An 11140-nucleotide genomic window follows, 5' to 3' on the forward strand; every position below is an offset into this window, starting at 1 on the left:
CATGCCATTTATAAACAATTTAATCATTAAGTTTATGAAACATGGCATTTAAATGCATTTTAAATAGCATTTGCATGAAATCAAGTTTGCATAACCTTTATAAGCCTTTTTACCTTTGAAATTCTCATCAAATTCAATCAAACAAACTTTTCTACAAGGAATCTATCGATATATTCTTGAATGTATCGACACTTTCAAGAATCTATTAATACATTATTGAAATGTATCTGTAAAGCCCAGCTCGACAATATGTTTATTATGCCATTTCTACATAAGAATGCATGTTTGCTTACTTGGGTACCTTGAAAATCGTTAAAGGACGGCAATGTACCAAATGATACAATTAAGTTGAATTAAGCCTCGAACTAGTCCAAATAGAGATTTTAAGATGAAATTGAGAATTTTAAAACCCCAAAATGACTTAAAATGGTGATTCAGAGTTCGAGGACTGATTTAGAGTTAAATTGGAATTTTCATGACTTAGGGGCAAAATGGTCATTTTGCCACCCGAGGTTAAAATTGGAATGTTGGATGAAATTTTTGACTAAAATTGATCATTTGGAGTATAATTTGAGTTTGAGAAGTGAAGAATTTTAATTTCGGCATTTTTTTAAGCATAGGGGTAAAATAGTCATTTTGCCACCCCAAGGGTAAAATTGTAATTTTACACCACCCAACACTTGTCCAACACATGGATTTTACCCAATATTATCATGGATAATTGAGGAAATTTATGTGGTGGAGAGAGATTGCCTAATGGGCAAGGACCAATGGAATGGTGACATGTGTCAAATTCTCATCTAATTATTATTTTCCTTATAAATTAGCATAAAATCAACTCATTTCTCTTCATAAGGCCGGCCAAAGGAAGAACAAAGGAAGAAAAGAAGAACAAAAACCCTAGGTGGAAAAATTCAAGGGAAAAGTGTAAAAATTCAAGGAAACAAGTGAAAAAAGGTAAGATTTTTCAATTCTAGCTTGTGATCTACCTTTCCTATGCATTCTTTTTCATTTTTCATGATTGAAAATCAAGTTTGCATGAGGATACCCTTGCTGGCCGGACATCGGGGGAGGAGTTTTAATGCTTGATTTGATTAGATTTTAAGATATTTTAATGTTTTTAGTTAATTAGTGATGTGTAGCATGAAAAGCCAACAAGAAAAATTCATTTTCTCCCATCACCCATCTTTGGCCAAATTCTCCATGTGAAATATTGATGATGATTTTGATTTTGTTTCAAGTGATTTGGTTAGGAATTAGTGATTTATGATGTGAGAATCAAGTAAGAAAAATCATAGTATTGATGCACCCACCATGGCCAAATTTTCCAAGAGAAAATGTGAGGATGATTTTGCCATATTTCAAGTTATTTAATTTGTGTTTGATGATTTGGAGAATTGGAAGAAAAATAGAATTATCTGGAGTTAAATTGGACATATTGGCCAATTAATTGAGTGATAGATCGAATTAGGCCAATACCGTTTTATTTAGGTACACAATTGAATTTGTGTAGAGCACCGTGTTTAGACGATAATCCGAACAATTTGCATCCCATTTCATACATTAGTATAAAGCCTGAATTGGTTTTATAACAATTTAGAACAAATGTAGTAAATGGCTTATTGTGCGTTATGTCTAGGTGGTGAGCATTCTGGCAAAAGTAAAGAGATAGTACCCAAGGATCAAGAATCGGAGTACTTGGAATTCGACTCCCGAAATAATGAGTAACCTTACTATCGTCTTAATTATCTAAAGTGGTTTTATCCGATTTTGTGATTTTATGGAAAATGAGTTTAAATGGTAAATCTTTATGTTTTATAAGCAAAATGAGATTAAATGAAAATGATTTTATAAAATTGTCTTGAGATTGAATTATGGTTTTGAAAATAGAGTAATTGGAGACTATTTTCATGTGTTGTAAATTCATGGGTTGAATCGAATGGCTTATGACAATATTTGCATGAATGACTGAATTAGTAAATGTGCTGAGAATATATGAACTGTGTATTTAACCTTGAGAGGCTAGATTGTGATATAATTGCCATGTCATGCAGTTGAGATTTTATTGAATTGGTGGGTTTAGCTTGCTGTAGTGGGCGAGTTCCGTGGACCAGCCTATTAGAGGGGCACGGTAACCCTATTATATTCTTACCTCGGTCGGAGAGGCGTGTAGGGTAACTCCTGAGGTACATTATTAGAGTTCACTTCACGCCAAACCACCACGTGAGGGTGAACTCAGCCAACGCCAAGGAACGGCTATGTTTTCAAAATAAAAATATATTTATGTGTATACGAAATTTTTAACAGCCTTGGTGGACTCGGTTGGGATAACCCCAGGCCAAGGTATCCCTGATAACTGAGTATGAGAATGATTTTGGCACGAGCCAAAGTTTTAAGAAATTCATAAGCCATGTTGATTACTCAATTTATATGAATTGATTTTATTTGGTTGAAATGAGTTGAAAGGTGATAAATTACAGTATGATGATCTATTTTAATCTGTCTCCATTTACTCAGCTTTAGATATTTTAGATGGTATTTGTTTACTCACTGGGATTATATAATCTCACCACCCTCCTTTCCACCCATTTTAGACTCAAATGGGTTGTAGATAGCTGATTTCATCGACGCTACCATTGGATTTGCATCCTCTAAACTGTAGGTTCACAGTCTTTCTTAGTTTTAGTTATTCGGGGGCCTACTGGTTATTGTAAATTAAATTAAATACTCAGGCTTACTGTATTACAGTATGTATGAATTTATTTTGCTTTTACGTTGCAAAAAAATTATTTACATATAAGTTTAAAAATATTATTTTATAAGAAAATAGAATATTTTATTGAATGTTTCTTTTATTTTTTTATTATATCCAAATAATCATAATTTCATTTTAAATGAAGGTTTTAGATGTTTACACTTATTTTTTATTATGAATTATGTGTTTTGTACTTGCATACTACATTTTTAGCAGATTCTAGATTTTTGATGAAAAATGACCAAAATGCCCTTGTGAGAAAAAAATTATTTTCTATTGTTTTGATTTGGAAATAGTTTATAATATCTCAAAACATGATTTTAGTAACTAATACTCATAGGGGAAGTGAGAAAAACTGATGTTAAGCCTTACGAGATTTCGATTGACATTCCGAGTAATGAATGTCTATCAGGACGTCGTGGCGATTATCACGGGCTTGATGGGAGTTCCAAGTCATGACAGTATCGATATATTTCACACAGAAAGCCTCCTAAAGCATTTTGCCTAGAATGTATCGATACATGCTCCAGTGTATCGATACTTTGAACATAAAACCCAAGTTTCTTGGCAAAATTTAGCATTTTCACCATTCTTTAAGTCCCCTTATCTCTTAGGACTACCTTTAATGCTCAAGTCATTCTATCAAATTTATTTCCATGCCAACATAGTGTATAAATCATAAACAATACTTAGATAAACTCGACATACAATATTTCATAAACACATAACAATCATAATCATCCCATTAACTTTAAAATACCTTATTCAATTATCATAAATCATACAATGTGATTGTTTGTCTCCCATCAACCTTAGACTGGTGATGTACATGTTAGTGTAAGCCTTACAAGCCAATCTGTGGTTGTATGGGAATTGCAATTTTGAGATATTCATGTATGACATTTTGTTATTCATAATAACATTAAGGTAGTTCTTTATCCATAAGTTTGTAATTTAATTATTTTTTTGTACTTATGTAGATAAAGCCCATGAAACTATATATGCCTTGCAAAGGAATTGCATTGGGATACAATTATGAGATCTTTATGCATTAAAGCATTGTTCCTAAAAGTTTCTAATCATTGTATTATTGAGATAAGGCATCAATAATGCTCAAAGATTGGCACATGTTATGTTCCTTACTTATTAAGAAAGCAATCGTTCTCATAGGTTGAAATATAAAAATACTTGGAACTAGCATGTGGGTGCTTGCCATGGGAGAGCGAGTTCACTAAACATGACTCGGCATGAGAAGTGCATTTGGTATTTCACTCAAGTGTCTATGCAATACTTCTCATGTGTCAGTTGTGTAAATACTCCCTAGACTTGAGACATTAGGTTGTCTTATGTGTGGAGTGCTATGCTTTGATTTTGTCATGACCCGAAACTCCCATCTAGCCCGTGACAACCGCCGCAATATCCCGATAGACATTCATTACCCAGAGTGCCAATCGAAACCTTGCAAGGCTTAACATCGGTTTTCTCGCTTCCCTTGTGAGTATTATTACTAAAATCATGTTTTCAAGTGATATAAACCAATTTCAATTCAAAAACAGTCAAAAAGAAATTTCAACTACACAGGGGTATTTTGGTCATTTTTCTCAAAAATTTTGAAACTAGCTAAAATGTAGTATATGAGAGAAATTTACACATTTCATAACCGAAAATAAGTTTAGATATCTAAAACATTCATTTAAAGTGAAATTATAGCTAATGGAATAAAACAAAAATAATGAATAAAATATTCCAGTTTTTCATAAATCAATTTTTATAGAATGTTATGTAAATAATTTTTACAGCGTAAAAGCAAAATAAATTCCTACATACAGTAGCACATGTAGCCAGGTATTCAAAACATTTAACAATGACATGTGGGCCCCTGAATGACTAAAAGTAATGAAGGTTGTGAACCTACAGTTCTTGAGGATGCAAGTCCAACAGTAGCCCTCAACGAAATAAGCTATCTACCGACTATCCTGAGCCTGAAATAGTTGGAAAGGAGGGTGGTGAGATTATATAATCCCAGTGAGTAAACAAATACCATCTAAAATATCTAAAGATGAGTAAATGGAGACAGATAAAATAGATTAGCATAAAAATGATTCACAGCATTTCAAACTCATTTTAATAAGATAAAATAGATTCATTTCACCCAAATAAATAACGAGGCTTGTGATTTCCTGAAAAGCTTGGCTCGTGCCAAAATCATTCTCATATTCAGTTGTCAGGGATACCTTGGCTTGGGGCTATCCCAACCAAATCCGCCAAGGCTGTTAAAAAGTCATGAATGCATAAATCATGTTTTTATTTTGAAAACATAGCTATCCCTTAGCGTTGGCTGAGTTCACCCTCACGTTGTGGTTCAGCGTGAAGTGAACTCTAAAGTTTTATGTCACGACCCAAAACCATCCTTGAGTTCGTGACAATTGCCCGCGATGTCCCAATAGGCACTCATCCCCCGAATACCATATCGAGACCTTGCAAGGCTTTCGTATCAGTTTCTTATCTCCCCTGTGGTTAATCATTGCCAAATGTCGTATTTTAGAGGCTTTTAAGCCTTTTTTCGATTTAAAACAGTGAAAAAATAAATTTCACTTCACAAGGGCATTTTGGTCATTTTTCGTCAAAAATTTCAAATTCGACCAAAATGTAGTACTTAAGCGAGAAATGCATATTTCGAAATCGAAATTAAATTTGAATGTCTAAAACGTGATTTAAAATGGAATTATAACCATTTAAATAAAATAAAAATATTCGACAAAATGTTCTATTTTCTTACAAATTAATATTTATAGAGTATTTTGAAAATGATTTTTAGTAGCGTAAAAGTTAAATATATTTATACAAACTATAATACGAAAAACCAAAGTATGAAATTTAATTTACAGTGTTATGTGGGCCCATAAATGAATAAAAGTAGTAAAGACAGTAAACCTACAGTTTTTGAAGTAGTATGGCCAACAATAGTTCTCGACGATGTCTACTATCTACAAGCTAACCCGGCTTGAAATGATGGGATAAAAAAAATGTAAGATTATAAAATCTCAGTGAGTAAACAAACACCTTCTAAATAATCTAAAGGTGAGTAAAGGGAGACAATTAAAAATAATTCATTTCAGTAAATTTTTCACAACACGAATATTCATTTCAACTAAATAATCAATACGGCTCGTGAATTTCTCAAAACTTGGCTCATGCCAAATCCTGTACTCGGGGACACTTGGACCAGGGGTATCCAACCGAGTCCGCCAAGGCTGTGAAAAATTTTATATAATCATAAAACTTATTTTTATTTTGAAAAAAAAAAGCAGTCGTTCCTTGGCATTGACTGAGTCTCACTTCACGTGGTGGTTAACATGAAGTGCACTGAAAAAGCCCACCTCGGGAGATACCCTACGCACCTCTACAACCGAGGTGAGAATATAAAGGAGTTTACCGTGCCCCTCTAATAGGTTGGTTCACGGAACCCCACTACTGTAGTAGCTAATCCTTAATCCACCAATTGATCAAATCTCAATGGCATAGCATAACAATTACATTACTAACCAATTTATCAAGGCAAAATAGACAGTTCATATTTTTCAACACAAGTATAAATTTAACCAATCATGCCAATTTATCACAAGCCATTTAATTCAAATCATATTTTACAATAAATCACATGGCCTCCAATTACTCAAATTTTGAAATCCAACATTCTATTTTCAAATCAATTTATAAAAATTTCAATTTATTTTATAATTCCATTTATTTTATAAATTCATATTTTTCTCATAAAACAAGAAATTCATCATTTAAAATAATTTTCACAAATCACAAAATTGAATAAAAACTACTCTAGATAATTCAGACGATAATAGGTTTACTCACAGGTTTCAAAAGTTCAGATTTCGGGTGTACTCAGCTTAGTGATCTCCAAGCGTAATTTTCTTGCCTTTGTCGAAGGGCACACCACCTTGACACAGTATAAAATCAAGGAATTTACTACGTTGCCCTTAAATTGAAATAACTAATTTAGATCACTAATGCATGGTATGAAATGCAAAAGGTCTAAATTTTGCCTAAACACCGTATTGACCTATTTCGGTCTTTTACCCGATAAATTGAAATATGCATCCAATTTAGCTCCAATTGATCCCATTTCTTTTTCTAATGCTTCAAATCACCAATGTCCAGCCAAATAACCCAAAAATCAGCAAAGCCACATTCATATTCCTTCTTGGAAAAATTCGGCCAAAATGGTGCATCATTGTCACAATTTTTCCTACTTGATTTTCTTTCCATAATTCATTAATTTCCATATCAAAAACCATGATTTCATAATCAAATAACCTAAAATAACATCACATTCTTCCTCACCATTGACTTGAAAATTCAGCTAAGGCTAGGTAATGGGAAAAATGAATGTTTTTCTACATATTTTGTTTACTAACATGCTAAACTAACACTAAACACTAACATATATCAAAATCAAATCAATCCAACAATTTTCTCTCTCTAGACCCATATGACCAGCCATGAAATAACCATGAAAACATGCAATTTAATCATGGAAAATAAGGAGAAATGCTTGGGAATAAGAAAACTCAAGCTTAATAGAAAAAATCTTACCTTTTTCACTTAATTTCCTTGAAAATTCACACTTTTTCTTTGATTTTCTCTCTCTAGGGTTTGGTTTTTGTTTTCTCTCTCTTCTTGCTGGTTTGGCCGACAATGGGGTGAAAGATGGGCTGGTTTTTGTGCCTTTAAAAAAAAAAAAATTAATAAAGGCATGACACGTGGCATCATGTCATTAGCCCCTGTTTTTTTTAAATTTTGACTTTTCATTTTAATTTTCCACCACACCTTTATTCCATCTGTATCCATTCCCACCATAATTAAATTTCACAAATTTGACAAGTGTTGGTGGTGCAAAATTACCATTTTTCCCCCAGTATGGTGAAATTACTGTTTTGCCCCTATACTCTAGAAATACCGAGAATTAAAAATTCTCACTCCTCAAACTCCAATTATGTTCTAAATAATCTAAATAATTAATCTTGATCAATTGTTACCAAAATATTTTTAAAAAAAAATTCCCGTTTTGTCCTTAAATGACAAAATGACCGTTTTGTCCCTAATCGGTCAATTCTCCCGATTGACTCCAAACTGGACCTCAAACTCCGAATCATTGTTTTTGAGAAATCCTTGGACTGTGAAATTTGAAATTTCATCGTAAAATTTCTATTTTAATTAGTTCGAGGTATAAGTCAACTTAGTTGTACTTTTAAGTACAATACCAACTTTTACCTATTTTATCGAGATATTCTAGTACACAGGCATGATGTCAACTATATGTATGACCTGATAAATAACTTAGGATTGGGCTTGACATTTTACCTCAAAAGTTACCCTACGCGCGTCTCCGATCGAGGTAAGATATAACGGGGTTTACCGTGCCCCTCTACATAGGCTGGTCCATGGAAACCCGCCCACTGCAGTAAGCTAATCGATATCCCATCAAATCAATAAAATTTTAGCAGCATAACATGGCTAATATAATATTACCAGCTTGTCAAGGCAAAGCAAAACAGTTCATATAATTTCAACACAATTTCCAATTCAGCCATTCATGCCAATATCATAAGCCATTCAATTCAAACCATGATTTATAACATAGCAAATAGTCTCCAATTGCCCTATTTTCCAAGCCATCATTCAATTTCAAGACTATTTTATAAAATCATTTCGTTTAATCACATTTTGCTTATAAAACATAAAGATTTACCATTTAAACTCATTTTTCTATAAAATCAAAAAAATGAATTAAAATTCACTTCAGATAATCAAGATGATGATAAGGTTACTCACTGTAATGGGAATCGAATTCGGGATACTCTGATTCTTGATCCTCGGGTACTACCTCTTTACTCTTGCCAGAATGCTCACCACCTAGACATAATGCTCAATAAGAAATTTGCTACATTTGTGCTAAACCGTTGTAAAACCAATTCAGGCTCTATACTAATGCATGAAATGGGATGTGAAATACTCAGGTAACTATCTAAATACGGTGTTCAATATAAATTCAATTATGTGCCTAAATATAATGGTATTGGCCTAATTCGATCTATCACCCGATTAATTGGCCAATATGTCCAATTTAACTCCAAATAACTCCATTTCCCTCCCAATACTCCAAATCATCAAACTCAAGTCAAGTAACATAAAATTTAGCAAGATCATCTTCACATTTCTTATTGGGAATTTCGACCATGGTGGGTGCATGAACACTATGGTTTTTCCCACTTGATTTTTAAACCATAAATCATTAATTCCTAACCAAATCACTTGAAATAAAATCAAGTCCACCATCAACACCCCATAGGGAAGATTCGGCCAATGGAGGGTGATGGAAGAAAATGAATTTTTCTTGTTTGCTTTTCATGCTACACATCACTAACTAACTAAAAACACTAGAATATATTGAAAATCTAACCAAATCCAAGTTCAAAACTCCTCCCCCCATGTCCAGCCAGCAAGGGTATCCTCATGCAAACTTGATTCTCAACCATGGAAAATGAAAAAGAATGCATAGGAAAGGTAAATCACAAGCTAGAATTGAAAAATCTTACCTTTTGTCACTTGATTCTTTGAAATTTTGTGAATTTCTCTTGAATTTCTTAGCTAGGTTTTTGTTCTTCTTCTTTTCTTCCCTTTTCTTCCTTTGGCCGACCAAGAGAAATGAGTTAGGAGGGTTATGGGCTGATTTTTAAAGCCAAATAATAAAATAATCCAAGCTTGACACTTGTCACCATGTTATTGGTCCATGTTTAAAACTTAATAATTAAGCTTTTTCCATGACCACATAAAACCCTTCAATTATCCATGATATAAAATGCTAATGGCTGAAATCCATGGGCATGACAAGTGTTGGGTGGTGTAAAATTATAATTTTGCCCTTGGGGTGGCAAAATAACTATTTTGCCTTTATCCTCAAAAAAACGTCGAAATTAAAATTCTTCACTTCTTAAACTCAAATTATACTCCAAATGATCAATCTTAGTCAACAATTTCATCCAACACTCACATCTTAACCTCGGGTGGCAAAATGACCATTTTATCCCTAGGTCATGAAAATTTCAATTTGACTCCAAATCGATCCTCGAACTCCGAATAACCATTTTAAGTCATTCTGGGGTTTTAAAATTCTCAATTTCATCTTAAAATCTCTATTTGGTCTAGTTCGAGGCTTAATTCAACCTAATTGTACCATTTGGTACATTGCCGTCCTTTAACGATTTTCGAGGTACCCAAGTAAGCAAACATGCATTCTTATGTAGGAATGGCATAATAAACATATTGTAGAGTCAGGCTTGACAGATTTTATCCCTATGGGTGCCTAACCAAGGATGCCAAAATAGGATGCTTTTGGGTATAGCATGAAGCATGTGAAGGCAGATGAGTGGTCAAGATACGAATCATCACCCCAAGTGATTCAAAGGGAAATATCTCATTAGTTCTTGGTTGATATTAGCTTAATCAAATCCTTGGCCAAGGTGATTAGGAGATTATGAAATGAGTTTCATAAGTCTCCATAAAGCTAATGATCTAACTCTAAGAACAAATATGGAGATCAATAAGAGTAGACACTGCACCAAGCTCTTATCATCTTCAGGATATATGATGAGGGAATGAATTACACTGAAAGGTTGTCAAAGAATCCTTTGACTCTCCTAATAATTGAGGGCCATGATGCATTGCTAGATGCGAATCATGGTCTATGGAATTGAATTAGTTAATTTAAAATTGAATATGATTCATTTAAATTAATTAATTAATAATATTATAATTCAATTTCATTGTCAACATGTTAGGAACCTAATGGGTCACACACAAAGGTTGCAATTTGGATTAAATTGAGAGTGTGATGATTTAAGTTAGACTTAAATCAAAATCTAGGTTTTAACTATTAAGGTCCTAATTAAAAGTGTTTAATTAGGTATTGGTTAAATATTATAATTATTATAATATTAAGGACTTATTTTGTAAATTTTAATCAGTTAAATCTAGATATAAATATCACATTATAGCCACTCTTTTTTTGTGGAGAAGAATTTTTCTCTTGAATGCTGCCACTCTTGAGATGTTCATTTTCTTTTGAAAGCTTCTCCTTTGATTCTTTGCTGGAAATCAAAGAAGAAAAGAGGACAAATCGTTGTCCACTTGCTAGCACAAGCCCGTGGCATAAAGCTCTCTCATTGAGAAGGATCCGTTGCAATCGTGTGTGCATCATTGGAGGCCAAGTGATTGAGTGGCTGGGATTCTTTCACACCAAAGGTGTTCATGTTTTGTCACCAAAACGAATCTATTTGATTACGATATCACTTGGAAAGGTACATTCTT

At 33.2% G+C, this 11140-nt stretch overlaps 1 long non-coding RNA gene across 1 annotated transcript; it reads right to left on the reverse strand.

Moving 5' to 3' along the window:
• LOC108661701 lies at positions 4699-9398 on the reverse strand. Its single transcript, XR_001927475.1, has 3 exons — positions 9370-9398; positions 8606-8686; positions 4699-4737 (listed from the first exon to the last, which is right to left on the reverse strand). It is a non-coding gene; the product is annotated as an uncharacterized LOC108661701 (long non-coding RNA).

This window comes from Theobroma cacao, chromosome 4 (assembly GCF_000208745.1).
Source record: "Theobroma cacao cultivar B97-61/B2 chromosome 4, Criollo_cocoa_genome_V2, whole genome shotgun sequence".
NCBI lineage: Eukaryota > Viridiplantae > Streptophyta > Magnoliopsida > Malvales > Malvaceae > Theobroma > Theobroma cacao.